The 12132-nt window shown below is 34.7% G+C and overlaps 1 non-coding gene and 1 pseudogene across 1 annotated transcript; both read left to right on the top strand.

Annotated features, from left to right (window-relative positions):
• The first annotated feature begins 7526 nt into the window (after positions 1-7526).
• On the top strand, positions 7527-7633 carry LOC136210175 (small nucleolar RNA R71). Its single transcript, XR_010677886.1, has one exon. It is a non-coding gene; the product is annotated as a small nucleolar RNA R71 (small nucleolar RNA).
• Positions 7634-10379: 2746 nt separating this feature from the next.
• LOC136208906 (uncharacterized) lies at positions 10380-12132 on the top strand (annotated as a pseudogene).

Genomic DNA, 12132 nt, shown 5'->3' with positions numbered 1-12132 from the left:
CTTCAGATATGCAAATATCTGGACAGTTACGTGGATCTAATGAAAGGGAGTTCATTAGGATTGGGGACCCGACTTGAGATAACAATATGGGTAGATTTATCCTTGTCACCTCTTCATCTCATTGGTATTAATAGGTATAAGTAATCCTCAGACTCAAAGGAATGTTAATTAGTGATTCTGGATTATGGAATGTGATGCTTTGATCCTGTTGTAACACGATCCATAACAGAGATGACTCTGGGGTGTGACCGGCAGACGTTGGGTATCACAGGAAGTAATTGCAGGATAGTTATACATTGGATTGAGCATTTGTCACTCCCGATAAATGGGAGATATGTCCAAGGATCGCTTGTGGAAGACTTGACTCTAAATCCTTGCAAGGTGATAGCTTAAGACTTGAAATACAGATTTCACTTAACCTATCTAATTGGAGTTAACTCGGCATGTACAAGTAAAACGAACGTCTCGCTATATGTGACTTGACATTATCCATAGTCATAAGATTCAGTTCAAGGATGTAGTTGATAAAGGATCGAATTATACTGTAACTAATACGGAAAGGTCAACGACAGAATCAACTTGTCTTCTTATAGCTCTGGGGGAATGTTTCGGATTTGCTAATCACATTTCGCGTACTCATTCCGTTATGCAAAGATTAAATATAATTCTAAGAAAATTAATTTAATAGTTGCATACTGCTAGAAGCAATAAGAACCTAATGGGTCACACATAAGACTTGGAGCCCAAAAGAGAAACATATGTTAATTAATTGATGGAAGCCCAACTGAGTCCACTAAGGCCCAGTAAGTAAGGGGGCGATTTTTATGTATAAAATACATAAAGAAATTAATTTGATTTTAAGCAATCCTAATTAGATTATGATTGTGAATTAAATTAAATTAATTAAAGGATAAATAAGTTAGGAGGTTTAATGAGATTAAATTACTCATATTATTATCCTAAAAGGTTATTATTATTATCTTTATATTTAGATATAATTATAGATAATAAATAAGAATTATAGTCCGAATTAAATTCTTATTCAGTAACCTAATTCTATCTAACTAGGGTTTAGATACAAGAGAGTATATATACCCCCTTTATATGTAAATTTCGGTTAAGCCCTAGTCTACCGAAGAGAAGAATTTCGACCCCCTTGTTGAGGACGAGATTATTCACCGCTTCCTTCTGTTTCAATTGATTATTAATCTCTTTCTCTATTCCTTGATCTTGTGTTGATTAATTAGAGGCAATCTATTCTTGATTGCTTTCATACGGTTGAATTCTAACTTGGTTTTGAATTGTGTTTTTGTCTTGTGCTCGGGAACTCGAAGTAAGAGTTGTGGGCACTTCGATTGCAACGGTAGATAGAACATCAAAAGGTATTTCCTTCTATCTCTCTTTATATGAAATAACGATTAACGGATCTTGGGTTAATGGAAAAAGGTTAAAAAAATTATATTTCTGCTGCCAAACGTTTGCCTATTTTCCTTCAGATGATTCCACAAATAATGTTCCCGAACCCAACCTTTCGTTCCTTTGAACGTGATGCGGCAACTAATCCCTCCATCAATATCTTCAAGGAATTAACGGTGTTGCCTTGGAAGATGTCTCCCAACACATACAAGTCTGTGTCTTGGACGACACTGCTACCAGTTCGTCCGAACAAACTGTGGCAAAGGAATTTGTGTAAGTACATCATGGAATTGGGGTTGATAGACTTGTTGTATGCGAGTTTCGGATTGAATCGCCAAAAACCAGTTAGCATTCTCCAAATATCCTAAGATGTCATATCTTTGCCAGGATGGTATTGTGCAGTATCCCTTGGTAGGAAACCAAACCATGCATGAAGTTCTGGGTATCCAAATGTGTATGCCTCGCCATCTCGACGATAACTTCGACGAACACGTCGCTTATTAACAAAGCGAACAGTACAGAGAAACTCTAGCACCCAGTCTCCTATAATGGGAAACTTCATGAAGGTGAATTTAGACCATCCTAAATTTCTTAAATAGCGATCCATATCCTCGCTTATCCCGAGTTCATCATTTAAGAACTCGTCCATATATATCATCCCGACAAACATTGCGTATCGGAAACGATAGTAGCGTCTGTCTTCATCATGGTTATAAATGGAGAATGGTGCTCCGTAGCGTTCTGATATGTCAGTACGCTTGGTGCGTGCAGAATCATTTTTCTTTGAAGTTTTGAGAGAAGAAGTCATGTTTGAAGAAGATATGTTTTGTAACTTTTTTAAACGTTGTGAAGAATATCAGAATTTTGATAGAGTTGAAATGAAAGTAAAAAGAATTCTGATTGTCTCTGAAATATATATATATGAACAGAATGAAATATTATGTCTGTTAGGAATGAAATGGTGTCAATTAGTGCCTTTTGGGTAAAAAAACTGACAAAAATTTCGAATTTCCGCAAGGGTTTTAAGGAAATTGGAGAAAACAAAGGTGATAGGTCATCACTATGCCCGTGTCGCGACCGAGATTCTGGAATCTCAGTCGCGACATGCTTTACCTCGTCGAAACCTTCTCCCGCTCGTCACGACTGAGATTCAATAATCTCGGTACGAGTAGGACCTTCCTAATATATTCCTGAAATAATCTATATTCAAAATCCCTACTGAGATTTCCTGAATCTCAACTGAGATTCCTGAAATTTCACTAAACAAATAAGAATTTTCTGAAAAACAATTAAAAACATGACTTAAATGAATTTTTATTGAATAATACTTATTTGTACACAAATCTAAAAAAATCAAATTATAAAAATAAATAAAAGTAAAATAAATTAAGAACTAGTAAAAATTAAAACAACAAACAAAATTTAAGAAAAACAAAATTAAAGATATGAAAATTAATTAATTTAATTTTCATAGAATATGTCCACTGATTCAATTGCTTGAATTGGAGCGCCTTCATAATAGATTTTGCATCAATTACCGTTAACCTTAAATCGATCGCCTTTTGTATTTTCTAACTCTAAAGATCCATAATCGAAAGTTCTAACGACTACGAACGGTCCAGTCCATCTAGACCTAAGCTTACTTAGGAATAACCTTAATCGAGAATTAAAAAGTAACACTTTATCACCAACATTAAAGCTTTTAACCTTAATTTTGGCATCATGCCATTTTTTCACTTTTTTCCTTATATATCCTTGCATTTTCATAGGATAAATAGCGTAATTCATCCAACTCATCTAAGTCGAATAAACGCTTCTTTCCTACTTTTTGCAAATCATAATTAAGGGTTCTTATAGCCTAATATGCTTTATGTTCTAACTCTACTGGTAAGTGACAAGCTTTTCCATACACAAGTCAGAAAGGTGTCATTCCTATAGGTGTTTTAAATGCAGTACGGTATGCCCATAACGCATTGTTAAGTTTGTGTGCCTAGTCTCTTCTCGAAGATGAAATTGTTTTCTCTAATATCCATTTGAGTTCTCTATTCGATATCTCCGCTTGACCATTCGATTGAGGATGGTATGGCGTAGATACGCGGTGGTGTACTCCGTATTTTTTCATAAGCGATTCAAAACTTCTGTTTATGAAATGAGTACCTCCATCACTTATCATAACTCTAGGGACTCCAAATCGACAAAATATTGCATCGAGAAACTTAATAACTACCTTAGAATCATTTGTCGGGGTTGCAATTGCTTCAACCCACTTTGAAACATAATCTACGGCTACTAATATATAAGTTTTACCAAAAGAAGGGGGAAAAGGACTCATGAAATCGATTCCCCACACGTCGAAGATTTCAACTTCCAACACATTCGTGAGAGGCATCTCATCTTTCCTTCCTAAATTCCCAGTTCTTTGACATTTATCACATCGAATAACAAACGAACGAACGTTTTTAAACAATGTAGGCCAAAAGAATCCACATTCTAATATCCTAGCTATTGTTTTACTTACGCCGTTATGACCTCCATAAGAGCTTGAATGGCATTCTGACATTATAGACTCATATTCATCCTCACTAACGCATCTCCTAATTATACCATCGCCACATGTTTTGAACAAGAAATGATCTTCCCAAAAATATCTTTTAACTTCTGAAAAGAATTTCTTCCTTTGGTGGAAATTTAACCCTTCTTGAACAACGTGAGCTGCGAGATAATTAGCCATATCCGCATACCATGGTGATGTGACACTTTTTACTTGTTTGAGATATTCATCGGGGAAATCATCTCGTATGCCGATGGTTTCACCGATAGGACCATTTTCATCTTCAAGTCTTGATAGATGATCGGCGACAAGGTTTTCAACTCCCTTTTTATCTTTAATTTCTATGTCAAATTCTTGCAATAACAAGACCCATCTAATAAGACGCGGTTTTGCATCTTTCTTAGCAAATAGATACCTTAAAACTGCATGATCGGTATAAATGATGACTTTAGATCCTAACAGGTATGACCTAAACTTATCACATGCAAAAACTACCGCTAGCATTTCTTTTTCGGTTGTGGTGTAATTTAACTGTGCACCAGACAATGTGTGACTCGCATAATATATGACATGAAGTTTTTTATCCTTCCTTTGACCTAATACACATCCTACGGCTAAGTCGCTTGCATCATAATTTCGAAAGGTAAATCCCAATCGGGTTTAGCAATTATGGGTGCACTGACTAAAGCAGGTTTCAATGTATCAAAAGCTTGTATACAATCCTCATTAAAATCAAAGGTTGAATCCTTCATAAGCAAATTAGTAATTGGTTTGGAGATTACAGAAAAGTTCTTTATAAACCTTTTGTAAAAACCTACATGTCCTAAAAATGACCTTACTCCCTTAACAGTAGTTGGTGGGGGTAATTTCTCTATGACTGAAGTCTTTGCTCTATCCACTTCTAATCCTTTTTCAAAAAATTTATGACCTAAAACTATTCCTTCGTCTACCATGAAATGACATTTTTCCCAATTTAATACTAAATTCGTTTCTTCACATCTAGACAACACTTTATCTAAGTTTTGTAAACATGCATCAAAAGAATCTCCATAAACTGAAAAATCATCCATAAAAACTTTCATGATATCTTCAATGAAATCGTTAAATATTGCAGTCATACAACGTTGAAACGTTGCGGGTGCATTACATAGACCAAAGGGCATTCTCTTATAAGCAAAGGTTCCGTAAGGACATGTGAATGTTGTTTTATCTTGGTCATCCGGGTAAATGTAAATTTGAAAGAATCCGGAATAACCATCTATGAAACAATAGAATGCATGACCGGCTATCCTTTCGATCATTTGATCAATGAAAGGTAGAGGAAAATGATCTTCCCTGGTTGCCTTGTTTAGATTCCTATAATCTATACAAACCCTCCAACCGGTGGTGGTTCGCGTAGGTATTAATTCACCTTCGTCATTCCTTACTACAGTTATGCCTCCCTTTTTGGGTACACAATGGATTGGACTAACCCATTCACTATCCGAGATCGGATAAATGATTCCATTGTCTAGAAGTTTAGTAATCTCATTTTTTACTACTTCCTTCATGTTCGGATTTAGGCGTCTTTGCCTATCCGCTTTAGGTGGCTTACCTTCTTCTAAGTGAATTCTATGCATTACAATACTAGGATTAATTCCTTTTAAGTCTGAAATTTGCCATCCCATACTCCCTATCCTATTTCTAACAATCTCTTTCAATTTATCTTCTTGTTCTTTAGTTAACTTGTTAGAGATAATTATAGGAAGAGTATCGCCTTCGCCTAGGAAAGTGTACCTCAAAATGGTTTGGTAACTCTTCAAGTTCTAACTTAGGGGGTTCTACAATTAAAGGCGGAACTGGTCCATCTTCTCGAATCAAAGGCTCTAGAGCCTTATCTTCTAATTCTTCTCCCACTATTGGTTCTATTACTTTTTCTCTTTGAATAACATCATTGACACATTCTTCGACCAAATCAAGTTTCATACAAACTAACTCTTCCATAGGGTATTTCATTGCTTTGTTCATATTAAACTCAATCTTATCTTCACCTATTCTCAAAACTACTTTCCCTTCCGATACATCGACTAATGCACGTCCCGTATTCATAAACGGTCTACCAAAAATTAGTGGACAATTAACGTCATATGCAAAGTCTAGCATAACAAAGTCAGTAGGAAAAATAAATTTATCGACTTTTACTAAAACGTCCTCAATTATATACCATATGGTTTCTTAGTGGTTTGATCCGCTAGTTGCAAAACCATATTGGTACGCTTGATATCTTCTTCTAAACCTAACTTTTTGAAAATAGACAATGGCATTAAGTTAATGTTCGCTCCTAAGTCACAAAGACAACTTGGGAATTCAATGTTTCCCAATTTACACGGGATGGTGAAACATCCAGGATCTTTGAGTTTAGTGGGCAAATTACTTGACACTATTGAACTACAATCCTCTGTTAACGATATGGATGAAATTCCTTCCCAACTGATTTTCTTAGAAATCAAATCTTTTAAAAATTTACCATAGTTAGGAATTTGTGTTATCGCATCCATAAACGTTAAATTTATATGCAAAATTTTAAGTTTGTCTAAAAACGTTAAAAGTTGTTTGTCATAGTCCTTATTTCGGACTTTATGTGGAAAATGTGGTTTTGGTACAAAAGTTTTTGTACTAGAATCTATGGGTGAACTTTTTGAATTTACATTATCTTCATTGGATTTCGTCGTCAAATCACTTCCCTGTAAAATGTTAGTAGAATCTCTGGGCATTTCCAGACCTAAGTAATGTTTTCCCGAACGAAGAGTGATAGCCTTTACATGCTCTTTCGGATTTTCTTCCGTATGGATGGGAAGACTTCCCTCTTTTCGGGATGGAATTGATTTAGCAATTTGTCCTATTTGAACCTCCAAATTATGGATGCTAGACGAGTGGTTTTTAATTAATTGATCGAATTTATTCTCAATTCGTTTAAAACCATCATCATGGCTATTTACTTTACCACCGATAGCGTCTATAAATTTGTCGATTTTAGAAGATAATGTGCCAATCGTGTCTCTTGACTGATTTTGATAAGTATTAGATCGACTCTGATTGGCACCAGCATTATTATTATCTTTCTAACTAAAGTTAGGATTATTTCTCCATTCGGGATTATAAGTACTAGAATAAGGATTATTAGTTTGATTTTGTCATTGGATAAAGTTTACCTGTTCAACCTCATCCTTACCTTCGTAATCCAAATCCATTTGGATTGGGTTACTATTAGTATCACACGGTGCCATAAACCTATCAATTTTGTGCGATAACGCAGAAAATTGGGCTTGTAACATCGCGATTGGATCGAGATTCACTATACCTTTAACTAGTGATGTGGTTGAGGATGATGGTTTCGCCACTGGTGTGTGTCCACGTTTTGCTGGCCATATACTACTGTTGATTGACATTTCCTCTAAAAGTTCTCTCACTTGGACCGGATGTCTTCTTCATAAATAACCCTCCCGACATAGCATCTAATGAACCTCTGGTTGTAGGATTTATTCTGTTATAAAATTTTTGCATCAAAAGGTCATCGGGCAAATGGTGGTGTGGGCATAAACGTTGAAGTTCCTTAAAACGTTCCCATGCTTCATAAAGGGTTTCATTATCATGCTGTGCAAAGGATGTTAATTCTTTTATGACTCTTGCGGTTTTTGCCAAAGGAAAAAATTTTGATAAAAATGTTTGGGCTAATTGGTCCCAAGTTTTGAATGTTGCGGCTGGTATCAAAGTTAACCAAACTTTGGCTCTATCCTTCAAAGTGAAAGGAAAAAGGCGAAGTTTAATTGCTTCGGCAGGCACATCAGTCATTTTGAAAGTGTTGCAAATTTCTAGGAAATTTGTCAAATGGGTGTTTGGGTTTTCGTTAGGTAGTCCATAAAATGTCACATTGTTTTGTAACATATTAAGCAAAGCTGGCTTAATTTCAAATTGGTGTGCGACTATCTGGCGTCTAACTATACTATTCGTTACACCGGCCACTCCCGACCTAGCGTAATCCATAAGTGTGGGTGGAATTGCCATGGTTTCTGGCTGTGATTTTTGTTTCTCTTTTTCTTTCTTGTTTTTTCTTTTTTTCTTAATTGTCTTTTCAATTTCTGGATCAAGTGGTTTTGGTGGAATGCCTGAACTTCAAGAACTGCACATGAACTTGAAATTTTTGCACGAACCGAAACTACCTTTAAAACAAAATTGAAAAATAAAAAATGTAAGTAAATTGAAATAAATAAAATATAAAAATTAAAATAAGTATGTATAAACCTAGATTCGAAATAAAACACGAAAAATCTAAATTTTTGTAAAAAAAATGGCGTTCCCCGGGAACGGCGCCAAAAACTTGTTGAGCGGTTTCCGCAAGTGCACGGTTTCGCTTGTAGTAATAAAAAGATACCGATCCCACAGGGAACGTTTTTTCACAAAAACTTATTTTGATACAGTTTTGAATACATCTTTAGGTTTATATTATAGAAAATCGTTTAATTGAATTGGAATGTATTGAATTTAATTAACCAGAATCAGATTAGAACTTTATGTTAGAAATTTTGAGATCAATTATATCTTGAGATTGGCTTACAAGACAGAAACTTTTAGCGTTTAAAGTAAGAAAAGCGTTAAACTTATTTGCATTAAGCAAAGATACCAACTTAAACTTTGTAAAGATTATAAGTATGTAATAAAAGGTAAATTCCTTCAATTAATAGGCTTTGAACCGTAGAAATCTCTCTAGTTCGGAGTAGATTTCTACCTTAATCAAATTGATATTTATTTCCGATAAGCTGACCTAACGATCATATCATCTGTAAATATTAATTCTTTCAAGTGTTCAACAAAGTTTCCTTGTAACTATATGAAATTAAATACATTTTAATGAAAACACCAGAATCTTACTTCGAAGAAATTATCAAAGTAACTACAAAAATGTATATTGAATTGTGTAAACTTTTTATTATAGAATTTTTGAATCAATACAAGTTAACATAGAAAAGAAAACATGGTAAGCATTCTAACTAATTTGAGTTCCGGGTTGTCAATCCTTTCCTCAAACTTCGTTAGAGTTTGTCGGACTCTAGTGTCGCTTCCGCTGCTTGATCTTCTCGTTGAATCTTCAGAATAGAGATTGTTTGTCTTCTACTAGAATGAAAACTCATCTTCGAATTAATTCTTAATCTAAACTTAATCGCTACTGTGTTTGTAATAAATCTAAGAACAATTTCTGTACATCAATATTGCTTTTACAAAACTGAAATCTAACTCTGAATCGTTTCTGACTCATAATTTCTACATAAATTCTGCTCTCTAATCTTAATTAATCTAACTCTCTACAACTCTTTATTTATAGATGTTGAAGAGTCGTATTTGAAGGGTCGTGTCCGTTGCGAAGAGACATTTCTATCCACCCGAACAGACACGCTTCTTGGAATTTTAACATGTGAATTTAGTGCTGGTCCTACCGAGATTCCAGAATCCCTGTCGTGACATGGGGATCAACTTTTATCTTCAGAACGAACATGTCTACATGCCTAAAAAAGGCGTGTCGTGACCGAGATATGGGAATCTCGGTCGCGACACGGGATGTTCCTCCCGATTCTGACTTCGTTCCCGTCTCCTCGTATCGGTGCGCTGATTTTCTCGTACTTTTGGCTCGTAACTTAGGGTTTTTCCTTCGTTTTCGATCCGTTTTCGCTCCTATTTGGATTTTACCAAATATTTAGGTACCTTGCATCAAAGAAACATATTCGGACGTAAAAGTACTCTAAATAGATATAAATAGCACGATTTCATGACAAAACTGACGTGAATATTAATGATATTTTAGGTATATTTTGGACTTAACAACGACTTTTAACCAATTCTTCCTGGTTAATAAAAAATTAACGATTAACCATAATTTTTTACCCAAAACTAAATTTTTAAATAATATTAATATACATGCATTAGCAAACATATCAGCAGACATTAGCAAACCCAGAATTTGAAATCTATATGAAAAATTAGCAAACATTATTAAAAACCCTAGACATGAATAGAAATTATACCCAGAAACTTAAACATTATTAAACCCAGACATTAGTTGCACAAAAATGAATAGAAATTTACTTACATCGATTATGAATAGAAATGAATAGAAAATGAAAAATGAATAGAAATTAAACCAGAAATTTAGCTACGTTCCTAGTCCAGAAATTATCAAGCTCCATCCCAATAATGTTTACACCTGAACTCCCAAACTAGATAATACCAAATCATTAGATGGGTATAACTCAAAACCAACACCAAAAAAGACTTTATAGTTACTAGATAATACCAAGTGCTACTCACATCCACAGTGGAAATAAGGTGTGAGACGTAACGACGTTGGTGCGAGATGGGATGACTGTACGAGACGGAAGGGATGGAGGAACGACGGTGGAGGAACCGCAGTGGTGGATGGAAATCGCAAGGTAGGTGGTGGTGGTGGTGGTGGTGGTGGCGGCGGCGACGGCTGCTTTGTCTTCTCTTAGTTTAGGGTATCGTTTTTTCTTTATACAGAAACAAACTAAGGTCTGCTTGTTTTGGGATTAGAGGAGGTTCATTAAAGAGAGTTTATTTATCTAACCTTGCTTGGAAATGAGTTTAAATTGAGTTGGGGTTAAATAAAGATTAGAAAACCTTGAAATAACCCCAATTCCAGTCCAACCAAATTGGTGGGATTTGGAGGTTCACTGAACAACCTCCCATTCCCTCACATTCCCTCCATTTAATGAACCTTGTTTAAACCTTCATCCAAGCACACCCTAAAGATAATGATAAGTTAGGTATTGTTTTGTTTAGATTATAATAATTTGTAAATAATATTTTTTTATCTGTATATAGTTGTATAAAGTATAATATATATATATATATAAACAGTTCGATTAACTCTAAACTGCGGTTTTTAAACATCCAAAACCGAAACCAGTTTATTTTTAAACCATAAAATAAAACCATCGGTTCGGTTAACTGTTTTTCGGTTCGGTTATCGGTTTATCTGGCTTTTTTACCCACCCCTAATTGGGGAGGTCATGAGTTCGAATCACACGGGGAAGGGTGGAGATTTTTCTTTGTTATTTAATATAAGTGAATTGCGCACAATTTTTTTAAAAAACATAATTATAATTATAATAAATAATAATAAATAACTGAACTGAATATGATCTTAGTTGTTAGTATTTTAATAAGCTTTTTGTATTTATGTTGGTAACCGAAGAATATTTTAGACATAATTAATATTTGAAAGATCTAAAATGACCGTTAATTTATGGTCAAACCATTCTTTTTAGGGTTAATACATATATTTGCCCATGTATTATCATGGAAAAATAGATATGCCCTTATATCAAATAAACCCACAAAACTATCCCTGAATTTTTCACAAACCTGCAATTATACCCTACTCTAACAGACTTACTTATTTGGCATAATCAATGTTATCCCCATAAACACCACATTCTTCTGGGTTCTAAATTTGATTCCCTAATTAAGAATTTATCTGGGATTTGTAGTACTGGTGTTTTAACTCAAGGTTTCACCATTGTTGTTTCTAGGCTTGGAATTAGCGCTTCGAAAGATGATTTGCGATTTTATGGAACAGAATGAAGATAGGGGACACGGAGATGAAGAGACAAGCTTTGATCAATTTAAACAATGCTATTATTGAGGATTCAATGTATGTTGAGATAATTACTGTTGAAATTAGTGACATTTTGCATTTGGTAATTAATCTTCTTCACTCATTTGAAATTGAAATTCAAGAAGAGTCTGCTAAAGTAGTTTCATGGCTTTCTAGGTTTGATTCCTGCAAGTGTTTGTTAATTGGGTCTAGTGTCATTGGTGCTCTGGTTAGGGTTTTAGAATGTGGGAATGAATTGGGGAAAGAAGCTGCTGCTAGAAGTTTGTAGAAATTGACTCAGAATTCTGATAATTCATGGCCTGTTTCAGCACATGGTGGAGTTACTGCTCTCTTAAAAACATGTTCTTCTAATGATTCTAATGGAGAACTAGTTGGGGCTTCTTGTGGTGTTCTAAATAACCTTGTTGGTGTTGAAGAAATAAAGAGATTCATGATTGAAGAAGATGTTGTTTCTGTATTCATCAAGCTTTCAAAATCAAATGAGTGTGTCGTTTAA

Source organism: Euphorbia lathyris, chromosome 10 (genome assembly GCF_963576675.1).
Source record: "Euphorbia lathyris chromosome 10, ddEupLath1.1, whole genome shotgun sequence".
NCBI classification, from domain to species: Eukaryota; Viridiplantae; Streptophyta; class Magnoliopsida; order Malpighiales; family Euphorbiaceae; genus Euphorbia; species Euphorbia lathyris.
The sequence above is the reverse complement of the archived record's forward strand: the minus strand, read 5'-3'. Positions and strand labels throughout refer to the sequence as shown.